This window comes from Nothoprocta perdicaria, unplaced genomic scaffold (genome assembly GCF_003342845.1).
Source record: "Nothoprocta perdicaria isolate Ctin4 unplaced genomic scaffold, notPer1 scaffold_46, whole genome shotgun sequence".
NCBI classification, from domain to species: domain Eukaryota; kingdom Metazoa; phylum Chordata; class Aves; order Tinamiformes; family Tinamidae; genus Nothoprocta; species Nothoprocta perdicaria.
The window spans coordinates 4,501,140-4,514,483 of NW_020455710.1; positions in this window are offsets into that span (position 1 = coordinate 4,501,140).

Below are 13,344 nucleotides of genomic sequence, written 5' to 3' on the forward strand. Positions count from 1 at the left end.
TACCTCTCTTCCATTTGCTTTTAATGACGGGGGGGAGTCCAGATGATTGGTTGACTGATGACAGAACTTCTCCCCAGCAATCCAGATTGGCTTTTCACCAGCCTGTCACTCGCAGATGTCTAACCTCTGGAAATGAGCACCTCTGGGAGCGAGGTTCAGCAGAACACATCTGTCCAGCAGAACTACTGCCGTGCTCGTGGCTGGCGAGAGAGCAGGGGGGCAAGAAACACAGCCAGGGCTACAATGCTAATTAATTTGAAAGTCCACTTATTAGAATCTACTAAACAGAACACAATGAATAGAAAGCACCCACTTAAAATGGAATTTTCTTCAGCCACATGGAAAATTCCATCTGTGTTAATTGCAAAAAAAGAAAACTGAAGTTATATTACTGATAATTGCAGAAATTAGTGGATCCTGCTTCCAAAACTGTCCTACCACAGGTATTTTGTCAGTAGTAGAGTGAGAATATGTGCTGGTGGCTACCAACAACGCTCAGAAGTGATGTAAACATTCCTAAAATAAAGTCCAATATATTTTTGTAAGGTAAGATGTGTACCTTCAAAACAACATTTGTAAGAAAATCTGTTTAACAGGAAGTTAATGGGATCACCAGGGTGTTTTTTTCCTATTATGATACCTTGAAAATACATATGGATGTGTGTATACATACATACATATGGATATATATAAACATTTGTTTAAAACATTGTCATTTCCTGTTCTAAGAAAAAAAAAGTCTGTGGTATGTCCAATATACTGCTTTTTTTCATAGACAGAAATATTTCTTTGGTGGAAAACTTTTTAGAAAACTAAATATTAGGGAAAGTATTATGGAATGTATTTGCAATGGCAAAGATAATACCCAGGAATATGAAACTGCTGACCAATATATTGCATTTTAAAAATGCCGTGCAAATCTGTGTAATTCTTTCACGGATCTGATGAAACTAAATGGAGATCCTTTTGCTGATATCTTTCTTTCCTTGAAAAAAACAACCTGCTGATAGCACTCAATATTRTAAGTACGTGGGAAATTTGAATTCATATCACTGAAGTGCAGGTCCTAGTGATCCGATAGAGAGCCTCCCAATATTGCTTTAAGTGCACCAGTTTCATAAACATCTGTGTGGCCAAACCCTGACATTAATGGAGTCTTCTTGTTAATTAAATGAGCTTCCACACGCATAGAACATGTGATCTTTTTTCAGTCCCACCGATGAATGTGATGGCTAGTGACTGAAATAYAGGGTCTCATCACTGCATTGGCTTCAGCTCAGAACTGAGGTGGTGAATGGGTTATGATACCAGTGGGCTGGATTTAAACCCATGCTGTGTCACAGCCATCTCAGGTAGCTATATCAAGTCACTTAATCCATCAGTATCTCAGCTTCCCCAACGTGAATGCAGGAAGAAAAGCATTTTCCTACATCACATGAAGTGTTCAAGTGTTCTGCAAAGAGGCCTCTATGATGTACTTAGGGATTTCCTATATGGAAGCTTAAACAGCTAAAATCCTGTCAGAACCCCTCAAAACGTTCCAGTCCAATAAAGTTCAAATGGGGAATAACACATTTGTTAAAACAGGCAAAATTTTATATTAAGAGGATGACATGGCCAGGAGACCATACATACCTCAAAAGAAAATGAAGACAAGACTATCCAGCCAACGTAAACTGTATTGGCGTGGTCAATGTTTTTAAGATTTTAGAGACACTTGGAATGAAAGAGGGAAAAAAAACACAGCCAAGTCTCAGGCATTGCATAGTCTATGTACACTTCAGGAGGAAACTTGGGTTATGAGCAAATATTTTAGTACAAATCAAATGCCTTCCAGGGATAAGCAGCTGGGAAGGCGGGAAGAAATTAATATTGGAAGCTTTAGAACTTCCCAGAACTATTCTCTAGCTCCTTGATTGAAAGAATTAACCATTATTTTACTAACTTTTTAATGCCCTCATGCAGTCCAAGGTGCTCCCTCTGAATTGCCCCTTTCCCCTCCCCCAGAAGGGTTGCCCTGAGGATGTTGCTCCTCTTAGGCTTTAAGTAGCAGCTGGCTGTGATTAAGTGGATTGGGAGGATCAGTGCTTGATTAACTTTCTGCTGCTATTGGTTTGCCCAAGTTCCTGCAAGAGAATTAATCTTCTGGTTCGGCAGAATGTTGAGCCCTAATGGATACCAGACCTTCCAAGCCCACCCAGAGCACACAGTGCCACARTCCTTCCTTTAACACGTTGGGGTTTTAGTGCTCCTGTCCTTTCTAAGGTAAGAGTCCCACTGAAGGACATTTTTCTTCTTTGCTTTTTTTCAYATACTTCTCTCCATCATCTACCTAGCTCTGAATCTTGGCTTCTTGTTATCTGGCTATTGTCTTTCTCAGCTTTACGTGCAGGTGGACACTTTTCTACTACTTAGAAGAAATCAGACTCTTCATAAGGTCAGCTGAAGTGAGGCATGTGTGCAAGTGTTGTGCTCCATGAAAATGCCCTTGTGTTTAAACTAGTCCACATGCGTTCYTGAACGGAGGTCTCAGCACAGGCCGGGCACACAACCCGTAGTTGGCTGGAGTCTCTCTACTGCCCCTATGACCCTCGGTCAGGCCTTTGGAGAGCAAGGGACAGGGTCTTCAGCATGGACAGTGTTGGAGAAGGTTGTGTCCTTGATGTGCCATGAGCCTCAGAGGGCCTGCCCACCTTTTTGTCATCAAGTTAGACACTTATTAAGGCCTTGACCACTCTGATGGTCAAGTCTAGGACAGATTTTTTTTTCCCCCTTTTTAAACCTAAACTGGAGAAAGGTGCAGGGAAACCAAGATGTGCACAGAACTAAAACAAAATACAGGGGTCATGAAGTCTTCAAGAATAATTTTTAATACTATAACTTTGTGTTTCGGAGGRAACTTGTAACAATCCTAACAGGTCAGGATAAACAATAATTGAGTAGAAGTAGCTTAAAAAGGATATCCTAATCTGAAACTTTTCATTAATTTAAGCTGAAAAATAAAAACAGTAATAAATTGAAAAAACMAGGAGGCAAAAACAGAAGTTTGGTTGTGCTTCTAACATTCTGTATTAAATTATGACTTGATGGGTAAATGGAAATGAATAAAACTCATATGAAATCCACAGACACTTCTYGATTACATCCCAAGAGTCTATTCCACTCAATATTTCATGAAAGACCTATGGCTTCTCTTTATTATCCTCAGTGGAAGGGTAACATATTGGTTAACCGGAAGAAAGGGAGTAAAAAAAAGACAAAATTCCTGATCTTTCCCCCTCTCTGTGTTGGTTGGGATAGACCAATTGTGAAGTTTAAACTGAGTATGGAAATCCACTGCTTGCAATATGGCTAAAAAGACGGGCCACGGACGATTTAACAATRTACATAACCTGAGAGATTCAGCTGCAAATTGGATGAATGGAACTCTTTGTTTCTCAAGGGGAAAGAAAGAAAGGGAGAGAACAATAACAAAAAAAAAWTCTTATTATATAATTCTCTTTGTGACTGGCATGATAGGAAGTTTTGTGTCTCTTGGTGGAATTAAGACTTGGACATATTAGAAAATACAAAGCAGTGTAAGGACAGTTAAGCTGTAGCACGTATCCACTAACAAGAAGTGACAGACCCAGCGTTGCTGCACAAGCCCGTGCGATGTTTTGCATTATTGTCCTGATTAGATTTAGCTTTCTTTTCAGGCAGACAGCCTTTGATAAGTGTGACTACAGCCCTGTCAGCATCAGAGTGACCACCATCTGGAGCTCCAGGGCTGATAAAGATGTTAAAGATCACGAAAGCTTAAAACTGATATGGTCCTTTGCAAGCTACAGTATGCAGAGACAGCAGGTTTTATGTCAAATGTGATTTTTTTRTAGGTTCGGTGTTCCCTTATAGCAGAGGGCTGAACAACGCCCTTCACTGTGGAAGCCAGGGGTTAAATTATTTGGGCTGTATAAATGTCAGAGGCTCAAGTGCATTAACATTCTGGTCCCTCTGGCCTTGACATGCACAAACCTAGGAGYGTGTAAATATTTTGCTGTCTTTTGCATGTGGGCACGCATACTGGTGAGGGCCAATTTTTGCAACAAAAGCCAGGCAAAGCCTCGGCTGTGTTAGAAACCACAGTCATCCACTGGCCTCCCAAAATTTACCATCTTAGGATGCCAGAGAGACAGCTGCCCCTGCTTTACCTGCTTCCTGGATCAATAGTCTTTAATTTTTAAGGCCTGCTAATCCAGCACGTTTTCACCAGCCTGAAAGTCACATTCAAATAAACAGCTGGAAATGARAGTTGGGAGGGAAAAGCCTTGCTCACCAGAGTTCAAACCTCTGGCAAACATCTTGCTGCAGTTCTGTATGCAGGAGCAACTGGTGGCATATGGTGCGTATCTCCTTTCTAAAGGTGGTTGAAGAGGAAAAAACAAACTTCACCTTTTGGAATGTAACCAGCAGATGAAAACAAATTAACCTTTTTTTTGTTGTTGTATATTTTAACCCAATGTGTGTTTTAACGTCCTGCTTTAGAGCGTTTTATGATACATGCCTTGAGTTGCCACCTCCCTCTGAGCGCAGTCATTCCAAGTCAACTTCATCAGTCAAGGCTGCAGCCCGTTGCATATTGGTTTCCAGTGCCTGGGACCCTGTTGCAGCCCCAYTTGTGGCAAATGCCCTGGAAAACAYTAGCTTTCCATGTCAGACATGCTTAGCACTTAATTTGGTAGCTTCTAATCTAACATCATTTGTATTTTTGGTTTTTAAAATGGACCTATTTTTTGAAAGAAATATTCAAGCAGAGTAACATGGCATAATTATGTTTAGATATTATTTATATCAGAATGGATCTTGACCATATAACCCACGGCATCAGTGCATCAAACGTGAATAAACACTACAATTTATCCACACTGCTTTCTGAGCCTGCATCTCTATCCCATCCTCTTTAATGTCCTTTTTAAGTATGAATAAAATATTCCTAAGTGGCAGTGTCACTAGTGCAACTGATATCTGCACAATTACATCTTTGAGAAAAACATGTATCTAAATGACATAAATGGCTTCTCTGTGATAACATTTATAGTCTGTCAGATCAGCAAGTTGTCACTGGGTGTTCCTTCATCTGCTTCAGAAGGGAGATGAATAGACGATAAATCTAGCAGTGCTGGGAGAACACACGTCTCTAACATGACTGGGCAGGCCGGTATCGTTAGCGATAGCTCTAGTTGGGTGGGATTACCATTATAAATTGCTTTCCTTCCTGCACTCTGAAGTGCAGAATGTTTTAGCGTGCAGAGACAGCTCAGTTAGGGTTCTTGGGTATTAACGAAGCTGCAGTGTTTAGTTCAGCTTGGCTGCTGTCTTACTTCTGGCATATCTACCAGGCAGGCTAATTTATGTCTCAATGTGGCCACCACCTTTCTGCAGTGTTTGCTGCCACGCTTGCTGGAATAAATCCACTGTAAAGTTAAAAGTAAGATTTAACTGCCACCTATGGAAAACATAATGGAAAAAGCCCAGACTTCAAGATCTGTTTCTTTGCATCTTCGTGTTTCTCAACAAGAGACAGCAACGATAGTGGAACATTTCTTACTACACCCCTACTAAGCAATTTGTGACTTTGGGGGTCAGTGAGCACCCCCATGGCACGGCACTGTATCCTCGCGGTCATACGCTCCACTTTATCTCAGTTTGCCTTGGAAATTAGAGTTTTCTGATTATACTCTGAATGTGCATGTGTCTGTAGGCATGYGAGTCCCTTTACCTGCAGGGTTTTTAGTTTCTGTGTTTTTATTTCTAGATTTAGAAGTCTCAAAGACTTCTTTGAGAAGAAAGAAGCTTCTTCATTGCTGCAGTTTTGTGAAAATGAACATGTAACAGAGCTGCCCGAATGTATGCCATCCTTGAGGTAAGGATTACAGTGGGAACTTGGCTTTATTATTATGAGATTTTTACAGAAATCACGGAAGGAACCAGGCTTCATAAATTGGAAATGTACTAGTGATTTAATGTAAAATCTGATGCTTCAGTGATTGTAATTAATGACATTTTGAAAATGCCTACACAATCTAAGAACACAAATGGTATTAGGTRGCATGACTCTTGGTCATTTACTGCGTGATCCTTACCAGCATCACATTCTACTAGCTTTTGCTTCCTCATTTCCTAGATGCGCCCCATTTCAGAAATGTTCTATCCCCCAGATAGTTCAGATGTAAGCAGATTTTGCTCATTTGCCTGTAAGAGACATCACCAGTCTTTGAGGTTACAAAGATTAAATATTCTTATTATTATTTTTAGTAACAGTGAACAGCATAAGAACATATATGTGCTTGTGAAGTTTGGGCTATTTTATCTTATAAATTTTCCGTTCTCAAAAACATGAGATAGTTATGATGGTTTCTGCTCCCAAAAATAATCAGATATTTTGAGGTCCTCTTTTAAGGTACACTTTTTTTCTCATAAAAATAATAAATGTCAATATCTGAGCCATATTTAGGTATTTTATTTGATCTTTGGCCTGCCAACTAAAACAATTATTTGTGTCTTTATATGAAGGCAATTCACCATTTTAAAATAAATATTTAAATATTACTTCGTAGGAAAAAACACTCATGTGGTTAGATGAGATAGGCTGGAAAAATTAAGGCTGGTCCTCAAAAGGTATGTGGTGGTGTTGCGCTTTCCTGTTCTTAATTTGGTTAATCCGTCATCAAAAATTTGACGTTGAAGGAAAACCAATGTGCTTCAAAAGAGCTTGTCATGGTCCTAGCAAACTTTGTAGTTTTGATGTGTGAAATTAAGGCAAAGTAAAAGGTGTGTAATAAGTCTATCTATATACCTTATCTGTTTTGTTGTTGCTTATGCCTGGYTTCACCCCTGTAAAACCTCAAGGAGGTTGATCCTTGAGGTTCCTGCTGATCCTGCCTCAAGGTCATGGAAAATGAGAGAGAAACCTCTGTTTTGGGGCAGCATCATTTTGCTGTAGGCACCTGCCCCGCTCCCCCATGCAGTCTCTTTCCTAAATAGCAGCCCCTTGCTTCAAGAAACCCAAATGCTGCTTGGCACCCTTGTTACCTGTTCCCTTCATGGAAGAGCAAGTCCTTGCTTTGAATAGGATCTGGTGCCTTCAAGCAGCAGCAGATCAGCTTGCAGAGCCCGGGTCCTGCTGCATTAGGGGGACTCGGGGGGAACCCATATCTTCCTCGCTAAGAAAAAACAATATTTTCCCTCAGGCACTGTGGCAAGCGTGAGGTAGCAAATCGCACATTACTGGATTTCCAAACTTTTATCCCTTTGCTCTACCTTATAATACCATTCTCCCTCTCTCAATGGATTGCATATCCGTTATTTTACCACCCAGTTTATTTGATCATCAGGGAAGATAAATGGCTCCTGCTGAAATATTAAACAAAGGGAAAATTAAAGTACTGGGAAGAGTAAACAATACACTAAAGCACAATTTCCTTTCTGCTACATGAACCAAATGTCTCTTTCTTTTTTGCTGAGTATCAGTACACATGCTTAATTCTCTCCATAGAGCCACATGTGACGTTCTTAGCGAAAGTAGTGGGATTTACCTGTGTTTGAATGAGTACTGAAGTGAATGGGAATGAAAGAGGGTTTTCTGAACAGGTCCCAATTAAAAAAGAGAATTTGTCAAGATATTTAGTGTGTGAAAGATTTTAATTTTCCTGTTTTTTTAATGCTCCTTGCTTTTATAGCATTATTTTAGAAAAGGATAACTGTTTTGAGAGCTGATGTATGTGACCCCAGTCATATATCTCCTGGTGAGACGCTAGACTCCAAAAGCAAAGTGTTTAATGGCAAATTCCACTGACATGATGGGAAAATGTGAACCCATGTCCAGGACTGATAACTGATAACTCTATTGCTCTCACTCGCTTCATCCCAGCTGTTCCCTTTTCTTTTCTTTTAGCTATCTGCTGCTAATGCGTTTGGAATTTAAAAAATGTTTCTCATAATATTGTGAAGGCTTGTGAAATGCTAGAACTTCGGAATAATTTAGCTTGAGAATTGATTGATGGGCAGGAAGGATTCCTTCCATACGGAAGAGCTGAGGAACACGTCTTTTTTTTTTCTTTTTTTTATTCTCTCTTACACCCCAGRTTCTGAGTTTAGGTAATTAATCATTGAAAAGCTTAGATGATTAGTCACTGAAGAACAAATGATAGGTGTACAGGATCCAGCCCACAGCTATTGATTCTGGGGTAATTGGGTCAGTTTTACTTTGATTCTTGTTTATTTATTTTTTCATGAAAGTTACCTAACGTAAGTCAAAAATGAAACTGGCCATAATCAAGGTACTTACTAGAGCAGTGCAACTAGGCACCTATTTATTACTGTTGGATTATTTCTGGAATCTGACGAGGACTTTCAGTCAGACTAAACAGACACGGCAGCTCTGGGGGGGCACACACGGATGACAGGAACGCGGAAGGTTGGGAGAGGGTGCGGAGCCACCTCTGCCCAATGGCAGGAGAGTTTTGCAGAAAGGCCAGGTAGGAGTTTTGGTGCTCCTGATAATGCAAAGCCCATRGAAAAGATGAAATCTTTTTGGAAGGCAGCACTCTATGCTGGAACTTGTGTTGCTGCCCTAGCAGTGACCTTAACCCAACCCCGGAGAGCCCATTTCTCCAGGGTGAAGGGTAGTTCGGATTCCGTGCTAACTCAGCCCTGACCTTCCCCTTGACAGAGATGGATGCCCAGCTCTGCTAATGGTGTGTGGCGGTTTTGTGGCTGTGCACCTCAAGCACTAACCTGGGACTAGTAAGCGGCCTTCCCACTCGGATGCTGCTTCACCCACGGTACCTGAGATACCTGCAGCTTTGTACGCCCAGCTCCAGCATCTCCTTTACCCCCAGTCATCCTCTCCGTGCTTTTTCACAGTGACCAAATCTCTGAGGCTGAACACATGCATGTGTGTGTGCATGCACGCACATAAACGATTATAACCACCAGAAACATTTGAACAGGAAGATGCACCAGTTTTAGTGATYTTTGGCTTTCTTTGTTCAGCTAAGTCTAGTGCTAGTCTATATGGGGAAGCTGATACAAAAGTAAAAAAAMCAGATTTCTTTCCAAGTAAATATATATTAAAAAAGGTAAAGCAAAGCAAATTAGTATACACACACACACCTTTACTTGAGAAAAAACAGCGGGGAGGAAAGGAATTAAGCAGTGCAGATTTGTGGTATGGTGTTCACAGATGTAAGGACTAATTGGCTTTCACCATCTCTAATTATTGTAGTACTCAAAGCAATTTGTAGGTAGGTCCTTAGATCAGAAACCCCGGTTCCAGCAGCCTGTAGGCTACTCCTTTCATTTCCTTTTCCTCTTCTGTGCCTCTCCCTTCATCCAGTCCTTTGGACTCCTCATCTTTCTGGCTAGAAATGGCAGTCCCCCAAAGGCTGCCTGATTTCTGTAGACATCCTGCAGTTGGGCAGGTTAACGAGATCACAGCACAGTTTGTTTTATGACTTTGCTTCTCTGATGGGTTAAGTGATCTTCCAAGGGCTGCTGCTGTAGACACAGGGCACGACACTTTCTGGGGAAGCTGCTGCCATTCCGCTTGGGACAGCGCGAAGTGGGAGATGCCGTCCACCCTAAAAATGGCCTCTGTCTTTTGGAAAGATTAAGGAACAACCTTTCCCAGTTTGAAGGTTGCAGTGAAATGTGCTGTGATGTGTGCTACATGYCTGTGTTGGAGCAGCACAGGGGAATGAAATGACTCCATTGAAAAAATAATCTTTAAAGAAAACATTCTCTTGGGCAATTGGGAGGAATGCGGGGGACCCTCTTTTTGGGCTGCAGGGGCTGACTTTAATCCTTTCAGGACGCAGTTCTAATTTAACAAGGCATGAATTTAAATATATTAGGAGCTAAATGAAACGCTGAGAGAATCGGAGAGGTGAAAAGTCAGCGCCCCTCCTTGTCCTGCTGTCTTCTTTTTGTTGGCTGCTGGGCTGGGAGACACAAAATAAAACTGAGCAACATAACCTGTCTGAGTTTTATTCAAATCAGCCAATTAAAACATCAAGTTGAAATGTCAACGAACATGTTATGGCCACTCAGGAATTAAAGCAGGAAAGCATCTGTCTGTCTTCACCACAAAGAAGTGAAGATTTTTAATTCCATTTCTGCAAAAACTATGACATTAGATTACAGCCATGAAAAACACCATCTGCAATGTGCCCTGACTGGCTGCCTGTCATCGACTCTTGCTTTTTCACCAAACTCGATTGAGTTAAACACCTTTTGAATTCTCAGGAGCAGTTTATCCCACAGCGTTCCTCTCTGAAAGGTGTGCTCTGTGTCCCTGGGGAGGCTGCTACGCTGCTCTGGGCCAGAGCTTCAGCTTGTTCTGCTTGTTTGACCTCTGGTTACTATCTGAGCGCTGGTTTGAGCCAGGGGAGACTCTAGTTTACTTCATCATGAAGACTAGACAGAATTAAGTTTTGTCCAATATATAATTTTGAGGACTAAAGCCTGACTTACAGGGATCTCCTATATTGCAACAGCATTGCATTTTACATGGCCATTGTTTGATCATACCTATGTCTTTAGAATTTTGCTGTTTCTGGCATGAACTTAAGGTTGATAGTCCTGTATGTTACGAGATCATTAGCTACCCAGTCTGTTCTGGCAATCTCATGTTAGCTAAATACAAGGAATTGTTGCAAAAAGTAGTCTTGTAAAAGTTGATATATTTCCATGCAAATGTGTGGTATCAAGTCATCTTTCTTTCCAATGGAAATATGTTGTGTTGAAGACTTCCCATTTGTGAGGTAATCGGAGACCAACTGGAGAACTAGGGAAGTACTTAAGGTAGATGGACTTTCTTTTTATTTAATTGAAAGAAGCACAAACAGAAATGTTTCCATAAACAATGATAATCGATGTATTCAAAGTAGAAGACTGTGCATCCAGTGATGAAGCAAGGGGCTTCTGCCCAGCAATTGCTGTTGAAGCGTATGCTGCAAGAAAACTGAGATATATATGCCTGCAAAATATATATATATATTGCAATCAAATCTGTCATTACTTACAGCCATGACAGCAGAAATGACCTGCAAATTAGTCCSAGTTGAAGAAGAGGGCTAGAAAATCTTGAAAGACATAAAGGTGGTGTTGGCAAATTTAATCAATGTGGATATAGAAGCAATGTCTAGACCAAACCCTGATGCTTTATGCAACTTAGAAATTAGACAAGTAAGCCCAGGTATTTTCTGATTTTTCAAAAAGATTGAGTTACAAGCAAGAACGGATGCAATCCAGGGTGTTCCCTGCAAGTCAGAATTTCCTGTACAAACATTATTGACCATATTTTTGGAGAAGTGCATAAAACCGGTTGATGTCTGCAATAATTACAGTGTGTCAGAAAAATTAACATTTGAATTCCCCATATCCTGAAGAAGAAAGCAGCACTAATCATACAGACCGAAGTACAGTTAAAATAAACACAGACCATCTAACAGGAAAAGTTTCCTTTTCTAACTTTGAATTTTATGAAACTAATAGATATTTGGATTTTGCATCTCAGCTAAAATATGTTCAAGTAGATATATGTGCAATGATACTGTTCCTTCTAGGCCTGTAAAGTTAGCTTCTGCATAACTGCAGCGATAACGGGTCTAAGTTTAAAGGCATCCTACCTCCTAGATCCAGAAATTGTCACACTGAGATCCCTTTATCTGCAAAACTATGCACAAATTCAAGAGTATAAATTACACTAAAATGGGGAAATAYTAGCGGTTTGACTAATATCAAAGGATTTGCACTGTCCTTTCAGAGAGTCCCAAATTGTCTTCATTAATAGTTAATTTGGAGGTTTCAAAAAGGTCTGAGATATTATCCAAGAGGAATTTAGTTTTGTTTCTTAAAAGGGAATTGTACTGTGCCAGTATTCCAGAATAGGTTACGTATTGTTCAAAAACATTGTCTTTAATGGCATTCCCAGCGTGGCCCAGGAAATCCATCATTTAATAGAGACGGGCTGCAGCTCTGCAGGCTGCTGAGCAGGGACTTCTGCTGCATGGGGTTCTCCCACGTAACGTTAAGGATTAAAACATGTTTTGCGTGAGGAGGTAGCAACTCCTTGCAGATCCGAGCCCTTCTCATGCAATATTTTTTAGCAAGTCRTGTCCTACCTAATGTGCTTTGGTCAAGAACATGACATTGCTGCGGCAGGTTCCATCCTGGCTTTATTTAGTTGAAAAGTTTAATCTGAAAAGGYTTCCCGCTAGGAAATGCCCTTTCGAATTAAGCAGAGTGGTGCCTAGGCACCTAATGATTTTGCCAAATTATCATGGCACTTCCTTTTTATAGTACCATTTCTGTTTTAATGTGTACCTGGAAATGATACCGGCCAAATGTTGTCAAAACAAAATTAAAAAAAAAAAAAAAAAAGTTGTYTTTTTCATAATGAAACATTCTATTAAGGTCAAAATAAATATTTCTGGAATATTTCAGTTCACAAATAATATGGTTTTTATTTTTCATCTGAATCCAAGATTACAAAAAAAAATAGATTTTGAAATCCCTGAGCCTTTTCTGGAGAGAGTTTCTGCATTTACACCAGTGCTCTGTTTCCCATKAATTCAAACACTAGATCTGGTCACYAGTAATCTGTTTTTACAATAGGATCTCAAGTTCTGCTAGGATTTTCAGGGTGCTGCTATTGCACAAGCAATAAATAAAATGATGATAATAAAGAGACTTTATTTTTAGGGAATTGGGACCACAACTTCCTGAAAACTACTAGACCAGATAATGTCTTTTTCCCCCCCTCTCTTTTATGGCAGTCACTTGTTCTAAAAAGGTTACACAACTTCCTTCAAAAATGGCTTTTTAAAATCCATCACTTAATGCAATTTTGGAAAGCTAGCCYCTGTGCCATTTCCTTTCCTTCCTTCCTTTCCTTCTCTCTTTTCTTTCTCGAATCCACCCCTGTATTTTAAATTAGTTACGAGAAATAGAGAGAAGAGGGGGCGTATAGGGTTGAAATCATTTCAGTGTGACAGGGTGCTGGGGGTTTTTTTTGCGTGCGTATGAGTCTAAATGAGGCTTTAGAAAATGATACGGCATCCCGTAAATGGATCTGCTCTGGTCAGAGCCCATTAGGCGCTGGAGGAAGATTCCACAGGGACAGCTGAGACCAGACGTCTGAATCCCCGAGGACGCAGCTCACTGTTTACTTTGCTGCATGGAGAATTAATATATGTCTCCATCTTCCACCAGTGGCCCTGAACCAGTGAACATAAAGGAAGCAGAATGAGTGGGGGGAGAAAAGGCATGTGTGCTTTTCCCTTTTTCCTTTGGTGTCGATTC